Source organism: Protopterus annectens, chromosome 8.part0 (genome assembly GCF_019279795.1).
Source record: "Protopterus annectens isolate FY-2018-M chromosome 8.part0, PAN1.0, whole genome shotgun sequence".
NCBI lineage: Eukaryota > Metazoa > Chordata > Ceratodontiformes > Protopteridae > Protopterus > Protopterus annectens.
Genome location: NC_056741.1, coordinates 1,646,070,814 through 1,646,096,027, shown reverse-complemented (window position 1 = coordinate 1,646,096,027; position 25,214 = coordinate 1,646,070,814). Strand labels below are relative to the sequence as shown.

General features: G+C 46.2%; 1 protein-coding gene and 1 pseudogene across 3 annotated transcripts in view; both read left to right on the top strand.

The window, feature by feature from the left end:
• Positions 1-25,214, top strand: part of B3GAT1 (beta-1,3-glucuronyltransferase 1) — a 2,298,313-nt gene that overhangs the window by 2,090,105 nt on the left and 182,994 nt on the right. The gene's annotated exons all lie outside the window — the stretch shown is intronic.
• Positions 6,144-6,297, top strand: LOC122809806 (annotated as a pseudogene).

Here is a 25,214-nt window from a genome sequence, read left to right as displayed (position 1 = left end):
AGTATCTGACGGCATCCACAAAATATCGCAAAGTCCCCGGAACCCCTCTGGATGGGAAAGCAGGGGGGACACAGAAGCCCCGATGGGTGGTCGTGGGGAGTTCCATGTGGGTTGCCTGGATCTGAGGGATGTCCTCCTGAGAGGCTCAGAGGGCAAAGGGACACAGCATGGCTTGCTAGCCTCTAGGAGATATGAAACCCAGGAAAAGAGTCCTCCCGCCCAAGTAGAAGTGGAAGCCCGAAGGGGAAGTCGGTCCCTGTGGAAGTCCGGAAGGGGGAGAGAGGCAGAAGGTTGCTGGGCAGGGAGTGCTCCCACCTGGGTGGGAGGGTCCTGATCCTGCCCCCCAGTGGAGCGGAAGTCCTTAGGGTAGTGTCTGGTGGAAGGCTGCGGGGTCTGGATTGCTCCTGCCTGGGTGAGCGGGGTCAGGCGGAGCCTCCCACAATGGAAGTCCTCAAGGGAATGGCTGGCAGAGGGCCGCAGGGTCTGGATTGCTCCTGCCTGGGTGAGCGGAGTCAGGCGGAGCACCCCACGATGGAAGTCCTCAAGGGAGTGTCTGACGGATGGCTGTGGGCCCAGAGAGCTCCTGCCAGGCAGGGCGAAGGCCTCCGACCTCGCACAGTACCCGACAGCATCCCTGAATTGTTGCAAAGTCCCCAGAATGGCTCTGGACCAGAAAGGAGTGGGCACAGAAGCCCCAATGAGAGCATACCTGCGCCTCGGCGTTTGAGGGAAGTTCTGCGAGGGCAGCCCGGATCTGAGGGAGGTCCCCCTGAGAGTCTCTGAGGGCACAGGGACAGGGCACAGTTTGGCAGCCTGCAGGGGGATATGCAGGAGACGTGGACCATTGTGCTCTGGACCGGAAAGGAGAGGGAGGTGGAAGTCCCGATGAGAGCGGGCCTGCTCCTTGGTGGCCGAGGGGAGTTCCGCTGGGATTGGAGGTAGGTCCCCCTGAGAGGCTCCGAGGGCATGGGGACATGGCATGGCTTAGCAGAGGAGATATGTAACCTGGGAACAGAGCCCTCCCGCCCGGGTAGAAGTGGAAGCCCAGACGGGGTCCCTCTCCATGGAAGTCTGGAAGGATAAGAGGGGCCAAAATCAGCCAGGCTGAGAGAGCTCCTGCCTGGGTGATGGGGGTCAGGACCACAGCCCCCTCTGGGATGGAAGTCCGGAAGGGGGAGAGAGGCAGAAAGCGGCCAGGGAGGGAGCACTCCTGCCTGTGTGAGAGGGTCTGGATCGTCCCCCCCCCTCCAGGTAGAAGTCCTTAAGGGTGCCACTGATGGAAGGCTGCAGGGCCAGGAGAGCTCTTGCCTGGGTGAGAGGGGGCAGATGGAGCCCCCACAATGGAAGTCATCAAGGGAGTGACTGGTGGGAGTCTGCTGGGCCAGAGAGCTCCTGCCAGGCTGAGGGAAGGCATCCGACCTTTCCCAGTTCCTGATGGCATTTGCAAAATATCACAAAGTCCCCAGAACCCCTCTGGATGGGAAAGCAGGAGGGACGCAGAAGCCCCGATAGGAGAGTACCTGCCCCCTGGCAGCCGAGGGGAGTTAAGTGGGACCAGCCAGGATCAGAGGGAAGCCCCCAAGAGGCCCTCAAGGGCACAGGGAGAGGTCACAACTTGTCAGCCTTCAGGAGATCTGGGGGAAGACGGGGACCGTGGTGCTCTGGACCGGAAAAGAGGGGCACATGGAAGTCCCAATGAAAGCAGACCTGCCCCTCAGCAGCTGAGGGGAGTTCCACGGGGCCAGTTGGGATCAGAGGGAGGTCACCCTGACAGGCTCCAAGGGCATGGGGACACGGCACTGCTTGGCAGCCTGCAGGAGATATGTAACCCAGGAAAAGAGCCCTTCCTCCCAGGTAGAAGTGGAAGCTCGAAGGGGGAGTCCATCTTGGTGGAAGTCCGGAAGGGGGAGAGAGGTAGAAGGCAGCTGGGCATGGAGCACTCCCACCTGTGTGAGAGGGTCCGGATTGTGCCCACCCAGTGGGACGGAAGTCCTTAAGGGAGCATCTGGCAGAAGGCTGCGAGGCCACTAGTGCTCCGGCCAGGGTGAGCGGGGTCAGGCGGAGCCCCCTATGATGTAAGTCTTAAAGGGAACGGCTGGTGGAGGGCTGCAGGGTCTGGAGTGCTCCTGCCTGGGTGAGCAAGGTCAGAGGGAGCCCTTCACGATGGAAGTCCTCAAGGGAGTATCTGGCAGATGGCTGTGGACCTGGAGAGCTCCTCTCAGGCAGGGGGAAGGTGTCCGACCTTACCCATTACCTGACGGCATCCCTGAAATGTTGCAAAGTCCGCAGAATGGCTCTGGACTGGAAAGAAGGGGGGTGTGGAAGTCCTGATGAGAGTGGACCTGCCCCTCGGCGGCAGAGGGGAGTTCCAAAAGGGCAGCTGGGATCTGAGGGAGGTCCCCCTGAGAGGATCCAAGGGCACGAGGACAAGGCATGATTTGGCAGCCTGTAGGGAACATGGAGGTGGCGGGGTCCCTCAGGCAAGCCTTGGGCCGCAGGCCAGGTAAAGAGGTCTCTCTGCAGGGTCAAAGGGGGGGCCGCCAGGGTAGGCCCTGTTAGAAGTCCTTAAGGGAGCTTTGTGCGGAGGGCTGTGGGGCCCGGAGAACTCCTGGCCAGGCAGAGGCATCCAACTTCGCCCCATTCTCAAAGGCATTCTTGAAAAATCGGAAAGTCACCAGAATAGCTCTGGGTCAGAAAGAAGGGGGACTTGGAAGTCCGTATGAGAGCGGATCTGCCCTCAGTGGCCGAGGGAAGTTCCACGGGGCCGGTCGCACCCTGCAGGTTCGCTCCCCCGAATGCCCAGTGAGCATGCTTGATCCGGCATGATGTGCCAGCCTTCAGGAGTTAAGGGATGACGAGGTGTCCAGTCAGAGTCCGGGTCCCGTCCTGTCAGGTGTCTGCTCGGGGTTGAGGCCCCTCACGGGCCTCTTTCTCCCAGTTGAAAGTCCGTACAAGAGTGGATCTCCCCCTTAGTGGCCAAGGGGAGTTCCACGGGGCCGTTTGTAAACTGCAGGTTCGCTCCCCTGATCACTTGGTGGGCACACATGGTCTGGCACGATTTGACAGCCTTCAGGAGTTAGATGATGAGGTGTCCCGTCAGCATGCTAGTCCGGGTCCCACCCCCAGGGGATGTTCCGCCAGGTGTCCATGTGGGATCGAGGTGCCTTTACCCACCATCCATCAACTGATCGGGCCGATCAACTCCCACTGGTGGAGGGCCCCTGCGGCATGTCTCTGTGGGTCACAGCTTGCGAGTTTAGCTTTTCCGCCCTGGGAGCGAGGTGTGGGCAGGGGTGGGGAGCGTTCCATGCTCCTCAGGGTAGAAGTTGAAGTGAGACCGATGAGCCCGGGCCATAGTGAAGGAGTCCTGTGACACAGCCGCCATCCCTTGGCATCTGTGCATGGCCAAAGCATGGCGGGGGCTCTCTTTCACCTTTCTCTGTCTCTGAGCACTGACACACACTGTGATGGCCCACGGCCTTCCGGGGTCACGTTCGCCAGTCCACAACCAGCACCCGGAGTGCCCCCTCCACAGCGAGAGGGACCCCTCCTGTTGGAGGAGGTGCGGGCTCTGGCTCCTCCTCTCCGCCCACCGGCAAGGTGCTCCTATCTGGTTGATCCTGACAGTAGCATATGCTTGTCTCAAAAATTAAGCCATGCAAGTCTCAGTGCACCCGGATGCCACAGTGAAACTACAAATGGCTCATTAAATCAGTTATGGTTCCTTTGATGGCTCCACCATTACTTGCATAACTGTGGTAATTCTAGAGCTAATACATGCTGATGAGAGCTGACCTCCGAGGATGCGTGCATTTATCTAACCAAAACCAATTCGGGTCTCTGCATGGCAGCTTTGGTGACTCTAGATAAACTCATGCCAATCGCGTGCCCTTGTGGCGGTGACGCAACATTCAAATGTCTGCCCTATCAACTTTCGATAGTACTATCTATGCATACCATGGTGACCATGGGTAACAGGGAATCAGGGTTCAATTCTGGAGAAGGAGCCTGAGAAATGGCTACCACGTCCAAGGAAGGCAGCAGGCACGCAAATTACCCACTCCTGACTCGGTGAGGTAGTGACGAAAAATAACAATACAGGACTCTTTCAAGGCCTTGTAATTAGAATGAGTACACTTTAAATCCTTTAACGAGGATCTATTGGAGGGCAAGTCTGGTGCCAGCAGCCATGGTAATTCCAGCTCCAAAATCGTATATTAAAGTTGCTGCAGTTAAAAAGCTCATAGTTGGATCTTGGTATCAGGCTGGTGGTCCACCGGGTGGTGAGCTACCGCCTGTCCCAGCCTCTCAGCACTCTCTCAGTGCTCTTAACTGACTGTACAGGGGGTCCGAAGCATTTACTTTGAAAAAATTAGTGTGTTCAAAGCAGGCCGTTCGTCTGAATACTTCAGCTAGGAATAATGGAATAGGACTCCAGTTCTATTTTGTTGGTTTTCAGAACTGGGGCCATGATTAAGAGGGATGGTCGGGGCATTCGTATTGTGCCACTAGAGGTGAAATTCTTGGACTGGCACAAGACAGATGAAAGCAAAAGCATTTGCCAAGAATGTTTTCATTAATCAAGAACAAAAGTTGGAGGTTCGAAGATGATCAGATACCATCATAGTTCCAGTCATAAATGATGCCAACTAGCGATCTGGTGGCATTATTCCCATGACACACCGGGGAGCTTCTGGGAAACCAAAGTCTTTGGGTTCCAGGGGGAGTATGGTTGCAAAGCTGAAACATAAAGGAATTGACGGAAGGGCACCACCAGGAGTGGAGCTTGCGGCTTAATTTGACTCAACACGGGAAACTTCACCCGGCTTGGACACGGAAAGGATTGACAGATTGATAGCTCTTTCTCAATTCTGTGGGTGGTGGTGCATGGCTGTTCTTAGAGAAATTTGTCTGGTTAATTCTGATAATGAACGAGACTCCACCATTATAAATAGTTATGCGGCCCAGTGCAGTCGTCTCCAACTTCTTAGAGGACAAGTGGCTTTCAGCCACATGAGATTGAGCAATAACAGGTCTGTGATGCCCTCAGATTTCTGGGGCTGCACACGTGCTACACTGAATGGGTTAGTGTGGGTCTACCCTTGGCTGACAGATCCAGGTAATCTGCTGAACACCATTTGTGATAGGGACTGGAGATTGCAATTGTTCCCCATGAACAAGTTATTCCCAGTAAGTGTGGGTCATAAGCTCCTGTTGATTAAGTCCCTGCCCTTTGTACACACCACCCATCGCTACTACTAATTGGATGGTTTAGTGAGGTCCTTGGATTGGCCCCGCTGGAGTCGGTCATGGCCCCAGTGGTGTGCCGAAAAGATGATCAAACTTGACTATCTAGAGGAAGTAAAAGTTGTAACAAGGTTTCCATAGGTGAACTTGCGGAAGGATCATTAACGCGAAAGTAAAAGTCATAACAAGGTTTCCGTAGGTGAACCTGCAAAAGGATCATTAATGCTGTGGGTCTCGGGACGGCTCCATCCTTGGGTACCAGGGTCTCTCCTCGCTCCGCTGCCCTGACCCTCTATGTCTCTCTCTCTCTGACTCCTATCTCTCCGTGCACCCTGATGGAGGCCAGCGGGACTGAGCCCATGGCTCCGGGGGAGAGGGAGAGGGGAGGGGTGTCTGTCCCCCTTCGCTTCGCAACAGTGGGAGGGAGGGGGTCATGTCTGTGCGGCAGGAGGTGCAGGCACTCCTCTGCTGCCCCAAGGGGATGGTGGCAGAGGGTGCACCCAGCCCAGTGGTGTGGCCTGCCACACGCCCCAGCATTGGCTTGGCTTCCCATGTAGTAGGGGGAGGGAGAGGGTGCTGTCCTGGTGGGGGCAGTGGCCTCCCCTCTGGCCGTGCAGGGCCACCCTCGGGGGTGTTACACCGGAGTCTTCTCCCCTCAATGTCAGTCATGGGTACCTGTGGAGGATGCCCCACTCCACACGGGGCATCAGTTCAAAGAGTGGGAAGGTCAGCGGTGCAGCTGTGCACCAGCCGCTGTTGGACTCCCTGCCATCCCACAGCACAGGGCCAGTAACCCCAGTCTGGGCACCCGCAATGACACCCATGAAACCTTGCATGCTCATCTCGAGGTGCAATGCGGCGTAGGCAGCGGTGCCCCTGGCGAATGAGAACTGTACGACTCTGAGTGGTGGATCACTCAGCTCGTGCATCAATGAAGAATGCAGCTAGCTGTCAGAACTAATGTGAATTGTAGGACACATTGATCATTGACACTTTAAACACACTTTGTGGCCCTGGGTTACTCCCGTGGCTACGCCTGCCTGAGGGTCATCATGCCTTCCTTGCCCCCGGGAGTGTCCGGCCCCTGTCGAGAGTGTGGCCGGAGAGTAGAGGGAGCCCCCCAGGGAAAGACGCCGATGGAGGAGAGGAGTCCCCCACCTCCCCTGTGATGCAGAATTCACCAAGCGTTGGATTGTAAACCCACTAATAAGGAACATGAGCTTGGTTTAGACCGTCATGAGACAGGTTAGTTTTACCTTACTGATGATTGTGTTGTGATAGTAATCCTGCTCAGTACAATGTGCTTGGTTGAGGAGCCAATGGTGTGAAGCTACTATCTGTGGGATTATGACTGAACACCTCTAAGTCAGAATCCCACCTAAACATACAGATGCCGCAGCGCCGCAGATCTCTAGTTGGCCAGTGATAGCCGGCCGCAAGGTCGGCGAGGAGCGCCGCTCATCACTGGGTCAGAGCACAGACTGAAGGGGGCCTCCTCTCTCCAGCAGTACACTGCGCATTCATGGGGAACCAGGTGCTAAATCATTCATAGACTAGATTCTGGGTTACGGTTTCTTACATAGCAGAGCAGCAAAAAGCTGCGATCTATTGAAAGTCAACCTTCGAGCCAAGCATTTGTCATAGGTGGGGGAACGGGCTCAGCTCCCTCACAGGGAGGGGGGGCCCCTTCTCAGCTGGCCCACCCTGTGTGCCACCCCCCCTAATGTCCAGATCATCAACAGAACTTTACCCCTCAGTTGCGGGCATGGGAATCAAGGGAGCAGGGTCCGGGCGGGACCTGGTGGTGGGGCATCCCCCACATGAACAAGTCACGCCCGTTCCTTCGCACACTTTGGCGCCTCCAGCTAGATAGCTGAAACCTCTGTGGGTGCAGAAGAGGCTGAGGATTGCGTACTCGGGCTTAAGGGTCGTCCCCGGAGGGGGACCCAGTGGTGAGGCCTCCCATGTGCCATGAGGTCCCTGATCGCACCCGTCACTCTGCACCATGCAATGCCTCCATCCAGATAGCCAGAACCTATGCTGGCATGGAGGGGGCTGAAGACTGTGTACTTGGGCTTAAGGGTCGTCCCTGTAGGGGCAACCCAGTGGTGGGTGTGTGGTTCCCGGGAGAGGGCAGATGTCCACCCAGGGAAGCCAGATCTGGGATCCCATACTCCCAGTGCCTAGGGAGAGGAGATACGGCCACCATGGTATCTCACACCCAGGACAAGCCAGGGGAGTTGGCCAACAGAGTGGGCATGCCAAGGGCTGCCCCCAGAAGGCAGATCTGTGATCCCATCCTCCCAACCCCCAAGGGTGTGGAGATACAGCCACCATGGTGTCTCACCCAGGACTGTCCGCAGGCACCAGGTCAGCCTCCAGTCCTTCACCCGGCACCGTGGGGATGCCGCCCTGTGAACAGCACCACTCAGGCAACAAGGGGGCACATGCCAGAAGGCTCTAAGTAAAGCATGTTCATTGGTGCCTGGCACTGCCAAGGAGAGAGACGGAGGTGTGAGGGAAAATGGGCCAGGATGCCGGGACCTGGGGCCATATCCTGTATGAGTTTAAAAGCCCTTGGTGGAGGAAAAAGGGGAGAACTGCCATCACAGAAGTCTGGATGAGGGTCTGGCTGAGGCCTCGCGGCACAGCAGAGTTCCATGAGGCTGGGAAGGATTGGATGGAAGCTCCCCTGAGAGGCTCCGAGGGCAGTGTTGACACTTTACAATTTGGCAGCCTCCAGGGGTTATTTATCCTGGGAAAAAATCTCTCCCGCCTAGGTGGAAGTGGAAGCCATGATGGGGTTCCTCCCAATGGAAGTCCGTAAGGGAAGGAGAGGCAGAAAATGGACAGGCTGGGAGAGCTGCTGCCTGGGTGAGGGGATCCAGACCATGGCCCCCTCTGGGATGGAAATCCAGAAGGGGGAGAGAGGCAGAAAGCGGCCGGGCAAAGAGTGCTCCCGCCTGGGTGAGAGGGTCTGGATCGTGCCCCTCCAGTGGGACAGAAGTCCTTAAAGGATTGTCTGGTGAAAGGCTGCATGGCCAGAAGTGCTCCTGCCTGGGTGAGCGGGGTCAGGAACAACCCCCCCAAAGATGGAAGTCTCAAGGGAATGGCTGGAGGAAGGCTGCAGGGCCAGGAGTGCTCCTGCCTGCGTGAGCACGGTCAGGCAGAGCCCCCCATAACTGAAGTCCTCAAGGGAGTGTCTGGTGGATGGCTATAAGCCTGGAGAGGTCCTGCTAGGCAGAGGGAAGGTCTCTGACCTCACCTGGTACCCGACGGCATCCCTGAAATGTCACAAAGTCCCCAGAATGGCTCTGGAATGGAAAGGAGGGGGGCTCGGAAGTCCCGATGAGAGTGGACCTGCCCCTCAGCAGCTGAGGGGAGTTCTTTGAAGGCAGCTGGGATCTGAGAGAGGTCCCCCTAAGAGGCTTCAAGGGCACGTGGACATGGCATAGCTTGGCAGCCTCCAGGCGGTATGTAACCCAGGAAAAGAGTCCTCCCACCCTGGTAGAAGTGGAAGCCTGGAGTGGGTCCATCCCCATGGAAGTCTGGAAGGGAGAGATGGACAGAAATCGGCCAGGCTGGGACAGCTTCCACCTGGGTGGGAAGAGTTAGATCATGACTGCCAGTGGGACAGAAGTCCTTAAGGGTGCATCTGGTGGAAGGCTGCAGGGCTAGGAGTACTCCTGCCCGGGTGAGCGGAGTCAGATAGAGCCCCCCATAATGGAGGTCATCAAGGGAGCATCTGGCAGCTGGTTGTGGGCCTGGAAAGCTCCTGCCAGCCAGGGGGAAGGTGTCTGACCTCACCCGGTTCCTGACGGTGTCCCCAAAATGTTGCAAAGTCCCAAGAATGGCTCTGCACTGGAAAGGAGAGGGCTCGGAAGTCCCAATGAGAGTGTACCTGCCCCTCAGTGGCCGAGGGGAGTTCTGCGAGGGTGGCCAGGATCTGAGGGAGGTCCCCCTGAGAGGCTCCGAAGGCACAGGGACATGGCATGGCTTGGCAGCCTACAGGAGATATGTAACCCAGGAAAAGAACCCTCCTGCCTACGTAGACATGGAAGGGAGAAAGGGTAGAAATCAGCTGGGCTGGGATAGCTCCCACCTTGTTGTGGGGAGTCCAGACCACAGCCCCCTCAAGGATGGAAGTCCAGAAGGGGGAGAGAGGCAGAAAACAGCCAGGGAGGGCACGCTCCTGCCTGGGTGGGAGGGTCTGGATCATCCCCCCCTCCAGGTGGATGTCCTTAAGGGAGCTGCTGGTGGAAGGCTGTGGGGCCAGGAGAGCTCCTGCCCGGGTGAGAGGGGACAGGCAGAGTCCCCGTGATGCAAGTCCTCAAGGGAGTGACCTGTGGGTGTCTGCAGGGCCCAGTGAGCTCCTGCCGGGCATGGGGGATTCGTCCGACCTCACCTGGTACCCAACGGCATCCCCTAAATATCGCAAAGTCCCCGGAACCCCTCTGGATGGGAAAGCAGGGGGGACACGGAAGCCCCGATGGAAGCGTACCTGCCCCATGGCGGCCGAGGGGAGCTTCACAGGGCCAGCCAGGATCAGAGGGAAGCCCCCTGAAAGACCCCTGAGGGCACAGGGACAGGGCATGACTTGGCAACCTTCAGGAGATCTGGGGGAAAACAGGGACCGTGGTGCTCTGGACTGGAAAGGAGGGGGAAGTGAAAGTAACGATGAGGGTGGATCTGCCTCTTCGTGGCTGAGGGGAGTTCCAAGAGGCCAGTCGTGATTGGAAGGAAGTCCCCCTGAGAGGGTACATGGACACTACATGATTTGGCAGCCTCCAGGAGTTAAGGGACGGTAGGGTGTCCAGTCAGAGTCCGGGTCCAAACTCTGGGTGATGTCCCACCAATACTGTATTTTCCAGAAAATAAGACCGGGTCTTATACTTCCCCCCCGCCGAAATACACATTAGGGCTTATCATCAGGGGATGCCTTATTTACCCCTCCCCCATACAACAATCCACATGTATTCATTTATTCATGTACAAAAATCGACATTTATTCATGTACACAACTTGACATTTATTCATGTACAAAAATCGACATTTATTCATGTACACAAATTGACATTTATTTGGTACTTTTCTGTTATTGGGCAACAGTTCTAGGTAACGCGTTAACAGTTGTGTGAGAATTCTACATAAACAGTGCAACAAACATTTCAACTTCAGAATATCTACACCTTGGCTTTCGCAGTGCAATATTTCATGCTTGGCGAAAAGTGCAGAAAAATCTCAATACATGTGTATTGGAGGAGGGGAATAAAACAGGGGAATAACTGCCACTTTTTGAGTGGTGATGCTTTCTTTATTCCTTACCCAAACCATAAGAGAAGAATGATGGAAAGTCATAAAAATGAAGTCTGGGAACTAGTGGCCTTACTTTGTAATTACCCCTTGATAATGAAACGTTACCTTAATACAATAAAGTCAAAAAAACTTACAGGAGCTTGCTAACAGCTGAAAGCAGAAGCAATCCATTCTGTTGCCCCAATAACACAAAAGTTATTCAAATACACTCATGTCATCATCTTCTGGAACATTGTCATAAGTCTCTAACCCCTGAATTCTGGCCTGAATTTCTTGCGACTCCATTTCCTGTAGAACTGTTAACCCCAATCTGTCATGCCTAGCAATAGAGCTCTCCTTAATGAGCACTGCTTGTCCAAGTAGCCTGCTCATAGTGCATTGGCAACACAGCTGTCTGTGATTTTTCACCCAAGTCACAACCTCTTGTAGTCTAAGGTTCACAAAGTTTCCATGCTGATTTCTCTCCATTCTATTTTCAATGTAGTCATTGAGTTCCATGCACAAATGGTCCTTGAATGGCTTGTTTACTGCAATATCAAGAGTCTGGAGATAGGCAGTCATTCCTGCGGGAATCATTATTTGATCTATTCTTCTCCATGCAAGGAATTTCTCATGTCTTTAGTGCAGTGAGTGATGGCTGAATCTCAGACTAGCAGACCTCTTTTGCCACCTTGCAAAACAAGTGGCAGCATTACATCGACCCACTTTCTTATAACTGCTTGTGTGCACTAGGCTTTTTTGGTTTCAAGACTGTAAATGCCTGAAACACGTTCAGTCTTATCTTTCTTGCCCTTACTAATGATTAGAGGTGGGGTTTTCTTTCCACCTAGATGAATTGCCAAAATACAGGTAACAGATTGACGAGGTACCCCTCTGATCAATTGTTGTTTGAGATCCTTGGCTCATAAACACTGCAGTTTCATCCATAGCAGTCATGTTGGAAAGTTGGTATTTAGAAAAGTCGATGCCATCAACAAAGGACTTGAATGCACGTTTAATAACTTCAGTATCTTCCAGCTTGAACAGCGTTGTTGATCTTCTTAGAGACAGTTCATATTGCTGAAGGAAGCCATCCAGCCAATGTTGTGATGCTTTGAATTCTTCTTGAGATATTTCTAACTGTGGTGCCATTGTAAGGGCAAATGCCTGAATATCAGCCCTGTGCACAACCAAAGCTTTTGCTCTCCTGTTAGCAATCCATTCACAGATGATGTCTTCCAGCTCAGGAAATAATGCTTGCCAACCTGATCCACACTTGCACTTCTTAGCATTTTCCTTGTTGGCCTGTTGACTGAGGTTATCATACGCTGCACACCATTTTCGAACCATTCGGAGATCTAACTTCTCTTTGCAGAAAGCCATCAGATTCTTTCCCCGAGAGTCCTCCATGATTCCTTTCTTGTACTCGATGGAATAGCTCTTTCTTTTTGCACTCATCTTGTCTGGGGGGTACGTGCGCTGGCTGTACTTTGACCAATCAAAGTACACTTGCCAGTGTTTATGGGACAAGGATCTCAACCATCAAGTGTGAGTGAGGATTAGGGTTACAGTAAGAATCGTGGAGGACTCCCAGGGAAAGAATCTTGTCACTTTCTACAAAGAGAAGAAGTTGGGTGTCTGAATGGTCCGAAAATGGTGAGTAGAGTACGATAACCTCAGTCAACAGCTGTCAATAATATTATTTTATAATTCAACATGTCCGTCATGTGTTGTAGGGCTTATATCATGACCGCCCTGGAAAACCATGCTAGATCTTATTCTCTGGTTAGGTCTTATTTATGGAGAAATATGGCATATATATATATATATATATATATATATATATATATATATATATATATATATATATATATGTGTGTGTGTGTGTGTATATATATATATATATATATATATATATATATATATATATATATGTATATACATATACACACACAAGGGTCTATGCTGAATCGCCAAAATGACATTTTAATGAAACCCACTTGGCCAACTCGACTTCTCCCTCCAAAATGCTATTACAGAGAAATCACAGACCGTCAAAATCCTTTCCCTGTGAAAGGAACCACTTGGCCACCATGGTGAACTTTGCCCTTTCTTCAGTGTAGTGTGATCTCAGAGTTGGTATATTTAAATAATGGGGGTGTGGGGACAAAGTCCCCCACTTGGGTGGGTTTAGCTTTGGTCCATTTAGTTTTTTTCATGGTGACACATACACACAGATATATATTTCATGCACACATATATATCCTTAACTTATAGCTAAATTATGCATCATCTTCTTAAGCCTAATTGGCACAGCTATTTATATTTGGATCATGTTTATCTTAGCTAAAAATTGTAACACATTCTGTAAACAAGCTGATGGAATTTAGTACAGTACAGCAGAGAGCAGGTGAACTTTCTACCTTTTATCTAATGACAAACCTTCACACTACTTCACCTCTTCACACCTTCAGCTTCATAGAGATGTAGCTCAGAATAACATTACTTTTGTATGCTACCTGCTTGTAAATGTGTAAATGTGGTAACCTTTATTTTTTGCTTTTAGAAAGTGTCATTTCTCTCCTTCACACATACTGTGGTTGATAATGACATAATTCATTAATTAAAGCTACAGCTAATCTTGTTTTAAGGGAAGCTTTAGTCAGTTTTACATTTAGAATGTAATTGTTTGCCTTAGTTGTCCTAACAATACAGTTGATGAAGGATAATAGAAAACAGCAGCGATCACAAAAAATCCATTCTTTCATCTGACTTCTGGAAATAATTCATTTGCATATTACGCTGTCCTTTTGAGTATAGTAATTTCTGGTATCTTATGCATACTGAAACTTATCCTTAACTTTTCAGTAGTTTGTACAGTCAAGATTGTTGTAGAGTACAAATCCCTCCACTTTTGATAAATGTTTTCTTTTGTTACATACATTGAAAAAGAATAGCATAATCAATGTGAAATTGTTTCCTTTATTTCTCCTAATATTCCTCTTACTACCTAGAGCAAAATAGAACAGGACAGTGACAAGGCACTTCCTTCACTCTAAGCATGACATGTAACTAGATAATGTCTTCTCAATATCAAAATCCATGTTTGGCCACCTCATAATGCCTTCTCAATATCAGACTCCATGTTTGGCCATCTCATGATGTCTTTTCAATATCAGAATTCATGTCTGTCCACCTCGTGATGTCTTCTCAGTATCAAAATCCATGTTTGGCCATCTGGTGATATTTTCTCAATATCAGAATCCATGTTTGGCCACCTCGTAATGTCTCCTCAATATCAGAATCCATGTTTGGCCACCTCATAATGTCTTCTCAATATCAGAATCCATGTTTGACCACCCCATAATGTCTTCTCAATATCAGAATCCATGTCTGGCCACCTTGTTTACTACCCTGGCAAACCTTTTATATAAGTGATATCAGAATGACATTTGTATAACTCTGTCAGCACTATTGCTTGTTTCATGATTATAAATGATTCCCACAAGCTATAACCATGCTGTATACTGAGGTCAACCTTTATGGATACAAAAGGTATGAATTCAGGTTGCCAGCAGTCTGGAAAACCTCTCACAGTTTGTTAGTTCCTGGGCATCACTAAATATTTACTTGCCCTTCATTTAACATACAAAGCTGTGATTGCAGCAAAATCCAAATGATCAAATGTCATCACTTTTTCTTCTACCCAGACATTGTTACTACTCTAACAGAGTGATAATCTGTTTAAAACATCTGTATTGCCACAGTTTCTGTCCTGAATATGAGATACTTCATGTTCTTTTGGTCTCCATAGTACCTCCATCCCAAAATTCTAGAAAGCAATATTTGAGATATTCAGCTTGTAATCTGAGTGGTAAAACTATCCTCTGCAGTTATGAAAATGTATTCATTGCAGTCACCCCTGTTACCTTTGTCTGCCACTGAAGAGCTGCACCCATGCCTTATAAAGAGGCATCACGTGACAATATCAAGGGTCTGTTATCATCATAATGTACAAGTTCATCCAAAAACTGAAGCTTTAGTTTAGAAACTTTCAAAGGTCTACCTTTATTTGTAACCCAGCCCCATTTCACACCATTATGCAGCAGTGTGTTTAACGGAGCTAATGGCTCCCTACATTTCCAAAAAGGATCAACTAGCTAGAGCTTTAGATAGACAAAGAAAACCAGATGAAGCATTATCTTGTTTAAACCTTTAAAAAAAGCATTTTTGTACTCCAATGCTGAGAACTTTGCTCCCAGCCCCTTACATAAATATACTGACTCTGTGGTCACACAGTCATGAAGGAAAGTCAAAAAACATACAGTGAATCATTGCAAACATAAAAACAAACACACACTAAACTGAAACCATATCAGCAGTGATTCTGTATGTCAAACACCACTTGAGTTCAGCATCCCTGAATTGAAATTTGAGATAAAAACTTCATCTGATTCACTTTTGTGGAGAACAGTGTAAAAAGCGTGAATATAACACATTGGAGATACTTCAGGTACAACTAACAGTGGGTAAGATGGCGATTCAGGTCTTAGCCTGCTATAGCTTCCCAACCATGTCCTAAAACTCTCATTCCACGTTCCTAAGCATCCTGGAAACTATTAGGCTCCAACCCAACACACTCATACTGGGTGAATTCAACTACCCCTTCATCAACTGGGAAAACTACTCATGTACCAATACACTTGCCCAGTGCTTCCCGGAATTCATTAATTCCAATGCGCTGGACCAGCTCATTCTTACCCCCACTACAGGAAGCAACATCCTTGACCTGGTTATTACTAACATGGGCAACCATTGCTCAACACCAATAGTCAACTCCTCCCTGATTAGATCCGACCATGAACTAATTACTGTGGAAATCCACAGCTCACCCACACCACCAGCAAAGGTAACCACCATGAAAAACTTCTCAAAAGTTGGCTTTGGGTTCCTAAAAACAGAGATGGCTAACTTCACGGCACCCATGCAAATGGAAAATAGGTGCATGACCGCTGAATCATACACCAATGCACCGTACAAACATGTACATAAATGCATGGAACTAGCCATACCCAAGAGAACCAAGATGCTCTCCTCCAAAAAAGGAAGCCAATCTGGTGGTCCCCTGCCATTAACAAACTCTACATCAGAAAGAAGAAACTTTTGCAGAAAAAAGTGAAGTCCCAAGACTAGAAAAACTCCTTTATTAGACTCAACAAAAAGTTGAAATCCCTCATCAAAACCTCTAAAGTTAGCTATGAAGGCAGAATTGTGGCAGACACTAAAAACAACCACAAAGCCTTCTACAGTTATATCTAGAATTTCCACGGCAATACCCAGATTTGCTCTTGAGTTACTGCACAATGGTACCTTCTACACTAAGCCAACAGATATTGCCAACATACTGGCCAATTCAGTGCCAACTTTACCCCTCCTCCCCCCTAAAGAATGCCAGGCACCCAGCATTACTGCAGCATAGGTTAAAGCTGCATTGTCCAAGGCCAAGAATACAGCTTCCATGGGACCCAGCAATATCCCTGGCTGTGTTCTACATGAACTACAAAGTGAACTAGCACCACACCTATGTGCCCTGTTTAATCACAGCCTCACCTCAGGCTTTGTCCTTACAGAATGGCGCACTGCTACAGTCATCCCTCTCCATAAAGGAGGAGCAACTACAGACCTTTTGATTATCGCCCCATTAGCCTGACAAGTCTGATATGTAAGGCTATGGAGCACATCATTATGGGCCTAATTAACAAGGATATAGGGAACCTCCAAACTCTGGATCCCACGCAATTTGGTTTTGTGAAGGGTAGATCATGCCTGCTCAACCTGGTTGACTTCTTTGAGTCAGTCACCAGAGCTGCGGATGAGGCAAGGCAGTTCATACAGCCTACCTCGATCTGGCCAAGCCCTTTGATACCATTCCCTATTCAGGAATTATTGATAAACTCACCAAACTAGGCATCAACCCCTATATCACTACGTGGGTTGCAAATTAGCTCACAGATAGAACCTACAGTGTGAAAGTAGCAGACTCCAAATCAGACTGCTGACCAGTCACGAGTGGAGTCCCACAGAGATCAGTCCTGGGTTCTCTCCCATTTGGCATCTACTTCTCAGAAGTCCAGGCCAACACGGAAGGACTCTGGCTGACAAAGTTCACCGACGATTGCAAGCTGGGAGCTGTTATTAACTCCCCAAGTGATGCAGACATCCTACAGAAAGGCCTCACTGAGACCAACTATTGGTGTCAAAACCATGGGCTTAAGTTTAATGCCAAGAAAATGCATCGACATTCCCTTTGGGAAAAACTCAGTTTCATCTAATTACCACATTGATGGTAGCCCACTGAACACTGAAGGTGTTATAAGAGATCTGGGGACACAGGTTCACAGCAACCTCTCCTTCAACCACCACATTGTCACTGTGGTCAGAAAGTCCTTCTATGTGGCACATCTCATTACTAAGGATTTTTCATCCAGGAAGAAAGCAGTCATCATCTCTCTCTACTCTTCCCTCATTAGACCAATCATCGAGTATAATGCCTCATTTGGCATGTACCTAACTAAACACCTGCAACAGCTGGAAAGGCCACAAAAGTACCTCATGAAGAGGATCCTAGGCCTTAAACACATGCCCTATATGGACAGACTCAAAAAACTCCAGCTTTTCTCTGTCTCATATCGTCTATTAAGAAGCGACCGCAGTTTGACTTACAAAGCCATGTCCAACCCAGCCCTGTTAGAAATGTTACACCTAAAGAAATCCCAATCTCTCTGCACCACATGCTCCAGGGACCTCAACCTCATTACCACAATCAACAGAACATGCTGGAGGGTCAGGTTCATAACCCAGAGACTGCGCATGCTCTGGAACAGACTTCCCATACGCGTCGAGCAGAGCACCTCAGTGGCCTTTTCAAGAGAATTCTTGATGAGTGGATGGGAAATAGAAAGTTCACCCCGGGGATCACTCCAGTGGCTCTACTTGATAGAGGCAGTGGGAACTAACAGCGGAATGTTGCCATGGCACTTCTATGGGCTAGGCTAGTAAAGGCTCCAGTGCTGTTGGCCTAGTACACACTTATGAACCTATATTCTCAACAAGTGTGTTGTATCAGATTAGTCTCCCAGAAAAAAAAAACTTTGGCTACATTAATCGCCATTTGTTCTCAATGAACTGCCTAGAATTTCTAATGCAATACAAATCAATGTCATTTCCCTTTGTCATAGGAATGCCAGTTAATTTCTCCCCAAAAACATACCCCATAGGGTTACAAACAACCAAGGTGTGTTGACCGTAATAGTTCAGCATTCAAGTAGGCTCCAGGAGAAACAGTATACTAAAAAACTGTCCCTGAGAACTATAGTTATCTAAAACAGAAAACCTGCAACAGTTACTTCCATAGCAACCTTAGGAATGCAATAAAATGACACAACATACATTTCCAAATTAACTTTACATATAGTAGAACAAAAGTTAAATTGTTATAGAGAAAAGGATTATCATATTGTATACTATTGCAATACAGAACTAAATGTCGAGGTTTGTCTCCATTACTGATTTACATATGGCATGTGTGTAATACCATCATTTGTCATTTGTAATATGCTTCTTCTGCTTCTGCCCTTGAAGGGTTTAGAACCATTTGACAACCTCTGTCTAGCTGTTTGTATAAACAGATCAGGTATATTGTCTGCAATTTACAGCTCTGAAAATAAAATGAATTGTATAGGCATTGTAAAAGCATTGTCAATGTTAAACAAAATTTAAATGTTCTCATTTCTTTGTCTAATACCTCAGCAGTGGGTGAAAAGGAGTCCATGGATCAGCACAGTTGCCAGTTCAACAAATGACTACATAAATAAATAAAAAAATTTATTTTGTTTCCCAAAAATATGTATTTAATTCTTAAGAAGTGTAAGCCATCATTTATTAACCTACTTAGCCTAATACCCAAAGCATTAATTCGCCCTTTCCTTACTTAACCAGCCACCAAATTATCATCCGGGTAAACTGCAATGCTTTCAATACCTTGAAATATGCTTTCTAAAATATAAGTACTGGGAGCATTCTAAAATATAATCTGCTATATCTAAACAAACCCTTGTTCATCTAACACAAGCTGCATGTAGGAATGTCTCATACAGAGCATCATAAACTGCACAGCACAAGTTATTCAGAAAAAAAATTCATCTTGGAGAGTAAGTTACTGTTTTAAGTTTGTTACTTGTTCACTGTTAGTCTGTAGTCCCCAACTATCTAAACAAAATGATATTGTTTCATGATAATCGTAACACACACAATCTAGTCTGAATATTTACTCTTGCATGAGATTACCTCATTTTGCTACTACGTTACTTTTTAAGCTTTAAGGAATGCCTTTTTGCAAAAAACATAAAGTATCTTTCTTGTTTCTTTTGGTTTCCCAGTTGTATAGTAAGCAAGAAATAATCCCCCGAAGGGCTGGGCATTCTCAGGGAATTAACATATAACCAAAGTTATTGTGAGGCCCATCTCCACAGCTGGAGGGGTTTAACACCTCTGGAAGGATATTAATTCCCTGATAATGCCTAACTTGGAGGACAGTATTGTGCTTAGAGAATCAGCTGTCTGTTAAATTTTGTATTTTTCTTTAATTACTATATACTTTTTTACATATTTTTGTTTGATTTGCTGGCAAACTGCTGAGGATTAAAGTTAGTTAGTAATGCCAGACATTACAGTTTCGTACTTTTTATTATTCAGGCAATGTGTGGTAATGGGCTGCCTGTTGCAGTCAATTGAAGTTGCTTTGTCTGTATCTGCCTCTCTTTCTTGCTGATGTTCTCTTTTTCTCTCTCTTGCTATCACATATACTCACAGATGCACATGTAAATACATGCATGCACAAGTACACATTACATTTTTCTTTATTAACTTTTTTAAATTTCAAGCTTGCTAAATAAAATGGCACACATTTGCTTTTTTTTTCTGCCTGAGCATCACAGCAGCTCAATATACTGTACTGCAGGAGTAGACTTTTTTTTTTTTTTTACTGGGCATTACCTGTACATTATTACCCTTCTGGAGAATGGTCACTCTCCAATCAGGCTGAAGATGTATGCTTTGCCCATTCTCTCAATACTTTTGATTAACCATGCCCCAGCAAGTCTGGATCAGTCCAGCGGCAACAATCAAGAATAATTACTGTTTATTTTGTTACTTATTTATGAACATTTGTAGACTAGGAATGTGCGACTAAGAAGCCCCCATTTCCACTGCAGTCTGTGGGGGAAAAGATCCAGAATTATTAAAGTATATAACATGAATATATATCAAGAACAATGTTAAGATATTATGACTTAACATATGATTCAGAGCAGTGTACAAAAATTAGTTCTGCTATGATACTTGACATGGCTTTGCATCTAAGGCTGGAGAGGCTGTTAGGACTATAATTACATGGGTCTGAGTAGAGGAGTCACAGTGGCCATTCAGCAGGCACCAGGAACAAACCCTGTGGATAGGCTGATGTTGAACAATTTAAGTAGAAGTCTGGGTAATACATACTTGTCACTGATAAGAATCCTGCCTGGTCTGCTGTCGGATCCCATGGAAGTATTATTTTTAGCCTTTCACAGGGATTCTAAGACCTGTTCCAAAGTGAATTAAGGGGAAACTAAAGTTTGGGGAATACCAGTGGAAGAGTGGGCGTAGGTGGGGTAAAGTTATCGTAAATGTGTCTGCTAATATGCTTGAAGTGGTAGATACAGTAGGTAATAGTGGAGGTATTCCATTAGGTAGAAGGGATCAGTTACCCTTAGGCCTGGTAAGATGAGCTATGGACTGTAGGATCTGTCCAGATCTAGTAAGAGTCTCAGGCATAGGTCACTGGTTAACTAGGTAGCAGGCATAATGACCTTTTGAGGAACTATGTCCTTTTAGGAAGTTGTGTCCTTCCCTGTAGTGACCTTTTGAGATATTTATCTTATACCTTTTCTCTGTTAAAAGAAATGCCCAATTAAAATAATGCAAATAATATCATTAATATCATTCTCTAATTACCACAAACCAGTTCTGAGTCAAGGGGGAGTTGCATTCTCTAATTACCACAAACCAGTTCTGAGTCAAGGGGGAGTTGCATTCTCTAATTACCACAGACCAGTTCTGAGTCAAGGGGGAGTTGCATTCTCTAATTACCACAAACCAGTTCTGAGTCAAGGGGGAGTTGCATTCTCTAATTACCACAAACCAGTTCTGAGTCAAGGGGGAGTTGCATTCTCTAATTACCACAAACCAGTTCTGAGTCAAGGGGGAGTTGCATTCTCTAATTACCACAAACCATTTCTGAGTCAAGGGGGAGTTGCATTCTCTAATTACCACAAACCAGTTCTGAGTCAAGGGGGAGTTGCATTCTCTAATTAACACAAACCAGTTCTGAGTCAAGGGGGAGTTGCATTCTCTAATTACCACAAACCAGTTCTGAGTCAAGGGGAGTTGCATTCTCTAATTACCACAAACCAGTTCTGAGTCAAGGGGAGTTGCATTCTCTAATTACCACAAACCAGTTCTGAGTCAAGGGGGAGTTGCATTCTCTAATTACCACAAACCAGTTCTGAGTCAAGGGGGAGTTGCATTCTCTAATTACCACAAACCAGTTCTGAGTCAAGGGGGAGTTGCATTCTCTAATTACCACAAACCAGTTCTGAGTCAAGGGGGAGTTGCATTCTCTAATTACCACAAACCAGTTCTGAGTCAAGGGGGAGTTGCATTCTCTAATTACCACAAACCAGTTCTGAGTCAAGGGGGAGTTGCATTCTCTAATTACCACAAACCAGTTCTGAGTCAAGAGGGAGTTGCATTCTCTAATTACCACAAACCAGTTCTGAGTCAAGGGGGAGTTGCATTCTCTAATTACCACAAACCAGTTCTGAGTCAAGGGGGAGTTGCATTCTCTAATTACCACAAACCAGTTCTGAGTCAAGGGGGAGTTGCATTCTAATTACCACAAACCAGTTCTGAGTCAAGGGGGAGTTGCATTCTCTAATTACCACAAACCAGTTCTGAGTCAAGGGGGAGTTGCATTCACTAATTACCACAAACCAGTTCTGAGTCAAGGGGGAGTTGCATTCTCTAATTACCACAAACCAGTTCTGAGTCAAGGGGGAGTTGCATTCTCTAATTACCACAAACCAGTTCTGAGTCAAGGGGAGTTGCATTCTCTAATTACCACAAACCAGTTCTGAGTCAAGGGGAGTTGCATTCTCTAATTACCACAAACCAGTTCTGAGTCAAGGGGAGTTGCATTCTCTAATTACCAAAAACGAGTTCTGAGTCAAGTGGCAGTTGCTTACACTAGTTACCTCAAAACAGTTCTGTGTCAAATGGAAGTTGCATTCTCTAATTACGACAAACCAGTTCTGAGTCAAGGGGAGTTGCATTCTGTAATTACCACAAACCAGTTCTGAGTCAAGGGGAGTTGCATACACTAATTACCACAAACCAGTTCTGAGTCAAGAAGGAGTTGCATTCTCTAATTACCACAAACCAGTTCTGAGTCAAGGGGGAGTTGCATTCTCTAATTACCACAAACCAGTTCTGAGTCAAGGGGGAGTTGCATTCTCTAATTACCACAAACCAGTTCTGAGTCAAGGGGGAGTTGCATTCTCGAGTCAAGGGGGAGTTGCATTCTCTAATTACCACAAACCAGTTCTGAGTCAAGGGGGAGTTGAAGCCAAACCTGGCAGTTAGTGGATGCAAGGCTTAAAAATTTCTGGATGAGATGGCAGCCCTTTGCAGGATACACACACACATACACACAGACTCACACACAGCATACCTACTTATGGGCAGTTTGGATGTTCACCAATTCACCTACAACACACCTTTGGAATGATGGTTAAAAAACATAGCAACCAGCAAAATCCACATGGACATAGCAATGCTATGTAAATTGTACACAGAAGATATCCCAGCCGAGAGGCACACTGGAGAACCCAGCACAGTCAGGCAGCAGTAGTAACTACCACCTTTCTCAGAACAATTTTGTAAGTACTATTCTTTGATATGTAAATATTAGTAATTGTATTTCTTATCTACTGTATATTTTCTGTCCATATTTTGCTGTATTTGCTATATTGTATTGTATGCTATTGTTGGAGCTTTTCTCCCTGGGCCCAGTGGACTTCCCCTGTCATCAAAGTGGAAATAAATAAATAAATGAAACAAATAAATATTCTATAACGATCATGTGAAATATCAGTAGTGGAAATGAACTGTAGAAATGTAACTGAAGAACAGTGGATATTGGTAAAGATATGCACTTAATGTGAAGGGTGCAAAATACAACAAGTCTCACACGCCTAGGTAAAAAAAAAAAAAAAAAACCACAAAAAATGAAATATTTCATAAAGCAGTCTATACTGCAGGTACAACATGAAAACCTTTAGGTTTAGACTATATGGTAGTCACTTGTTCATTATACAGAACAATATGTTAGCACAATCAAAGTGTAGCACACTGTAGGAATCCCCATCAAAACATAAGGATAAACAAAGCTCCAATAATGTATATCTTGATTAACAATTTAGGAGTAATGATTAGTTCAGGAATTAGGAAGTATATGCTTTTTCAAGGAGCGTAGGATAAACAATATAGATATTTAACTTTTAACAAGAGTTAACTTATAAACACAACAAATCTTTACAAACATCCCTGCATTTATGCATGAAATGTCAATTCACAAGTTGGTGCTTTCAAAATGCCTTTGTCTGAGCTGCTTTTATAAATGACATGGCTTTGTGATAGAGGTTTAATTCAGGATGAGGTTTAATTAAATTAATATTTACACCTGCACATATATCAGTGGGGTAAATTGCATACTAATTATTGATAAAACACATAAAAGGCTGAGTCAACGTGATGTACAAGTGAATAAAACCACTGCACACTCCAAATAAAAGCAAAATCCTTTAATATGTGAGCGCTTCATCAGACATAATTCACAAACTATTCATCCAAGCTTAAATAATAAGAGTGAGAGAACACATCCACTCAGTAATCCCAACTAATTATGACATCATCAAACAAACTTTTGTTGCATTTAAAAACACAGTACACCATATTTGACCGATAAACACCATTGCAATGTTGCATACATTAAATATCAAAACATTGTAAAAATACAAAATATAAAAAGTTGAATGAAAACTTCCAGAATATGTCTTAAAAACAGTTTCCCTCACCTATAAAGCTCCCTCAATTTCAGAAAAGGCTTTAATGAGATTTTGTCATTTAAGCCCTTACCCCTATCAGCTTGTAGCCTCAACATCCATCTTACTTCCTGCTCTTCAGTTTGCTTCTCAATATCACCACCCCATTATTAAAGTACATCTTCTGTATGACCATAAACTTAAATTGATTTGTTGTTCCAATTCTAGCAATATGTTTAGCTAATGCATTATTATCAGATTCAGTGGTGATATCATAAACATGCTCCCGGATGTGGTCTCTCAACCGTCAATTTGTTTTACCTACATAAAAACCATGGCATACCTGGCATACTGCCAGGTATACCAAATCAACAGTATTACATTCAGCTCCAATCCTAAAAATGAACACTTTCCCATTATCCAGATGTATAAAAGTACCTGATGTGTCTATGTAGCTACAAAATGTACAATTATTGCAGGATAATGTGATAACAGATGTACCTGTAACATTCATCATCCAATCATCATGATAGCACAACATATTCCTTAATGACCTATTATCCTTAAATGAAAATCCTGGGTGATCACCTACCACCTTCCTGATTTCAGAATTACTAGTGAGTATAGGCCAATACTTCTTAACTATATCTGTAAACTTGTTAATATTGCTGCTATAATGCAGTGGCATGCACACAACCTCATGCTCATTAATTTGTCTGGTTGTGTCTACATTAACCCCAGCAAAATAGGGTTTAGCTGTTGTCGTATGTAAACCAGTAATGCTGTTAAAGGTGCTATCAAGCTTGCATCTATTATAGCCTCTCTCAAGAAACCTGTCTTTCAAGGCAGTAAAATCTGCTTCAAACATAGGATGTTCAGGATGTAACCTGGACATGCTAATTATCTTAACTGCAGCCGATTAATAATCATTTTCTTCTCCGATTGCAGCCTTACCTTGCCCATGGTCAGAACACTGAACAAACTAATGAAGCATTGGTAGTATTTATTAATTAATTAAGACAAGATATTATTTCCATGTACAGCTATACAATTCATGCATATAGATTTTTATTGTTAATTACTGTATTTCTACCACGTACAAAGAAATACAAAGGGACACTTGTAATAGCTATGTTTTTCTTTTATTTTACTACAACAGAAGTAAAATAACATAAGAGGATTACAATAGGGTCTCTAATCACAACCCACTTATTATTTGTTCAAGATATGAATGCCCAGAAATTCATTTCAAGAACGAACAAATAGCAAGGGTTACAATCGGAGATCCAATCATAATTCTTTGCAGTGCAAGGAGCTTTATCTCCTCCACACACTACTAGGTATAGAAAAAAAAGATAACATGTAGAAGTATGTAGAGTGTATTACCAATTCTGAAAGCTGGAAGAGGAGTAAGCACTGTCAAACAGTCAGCAGCATACCCACCATTTCTTTTTGTTTCAGAATACTGGACAA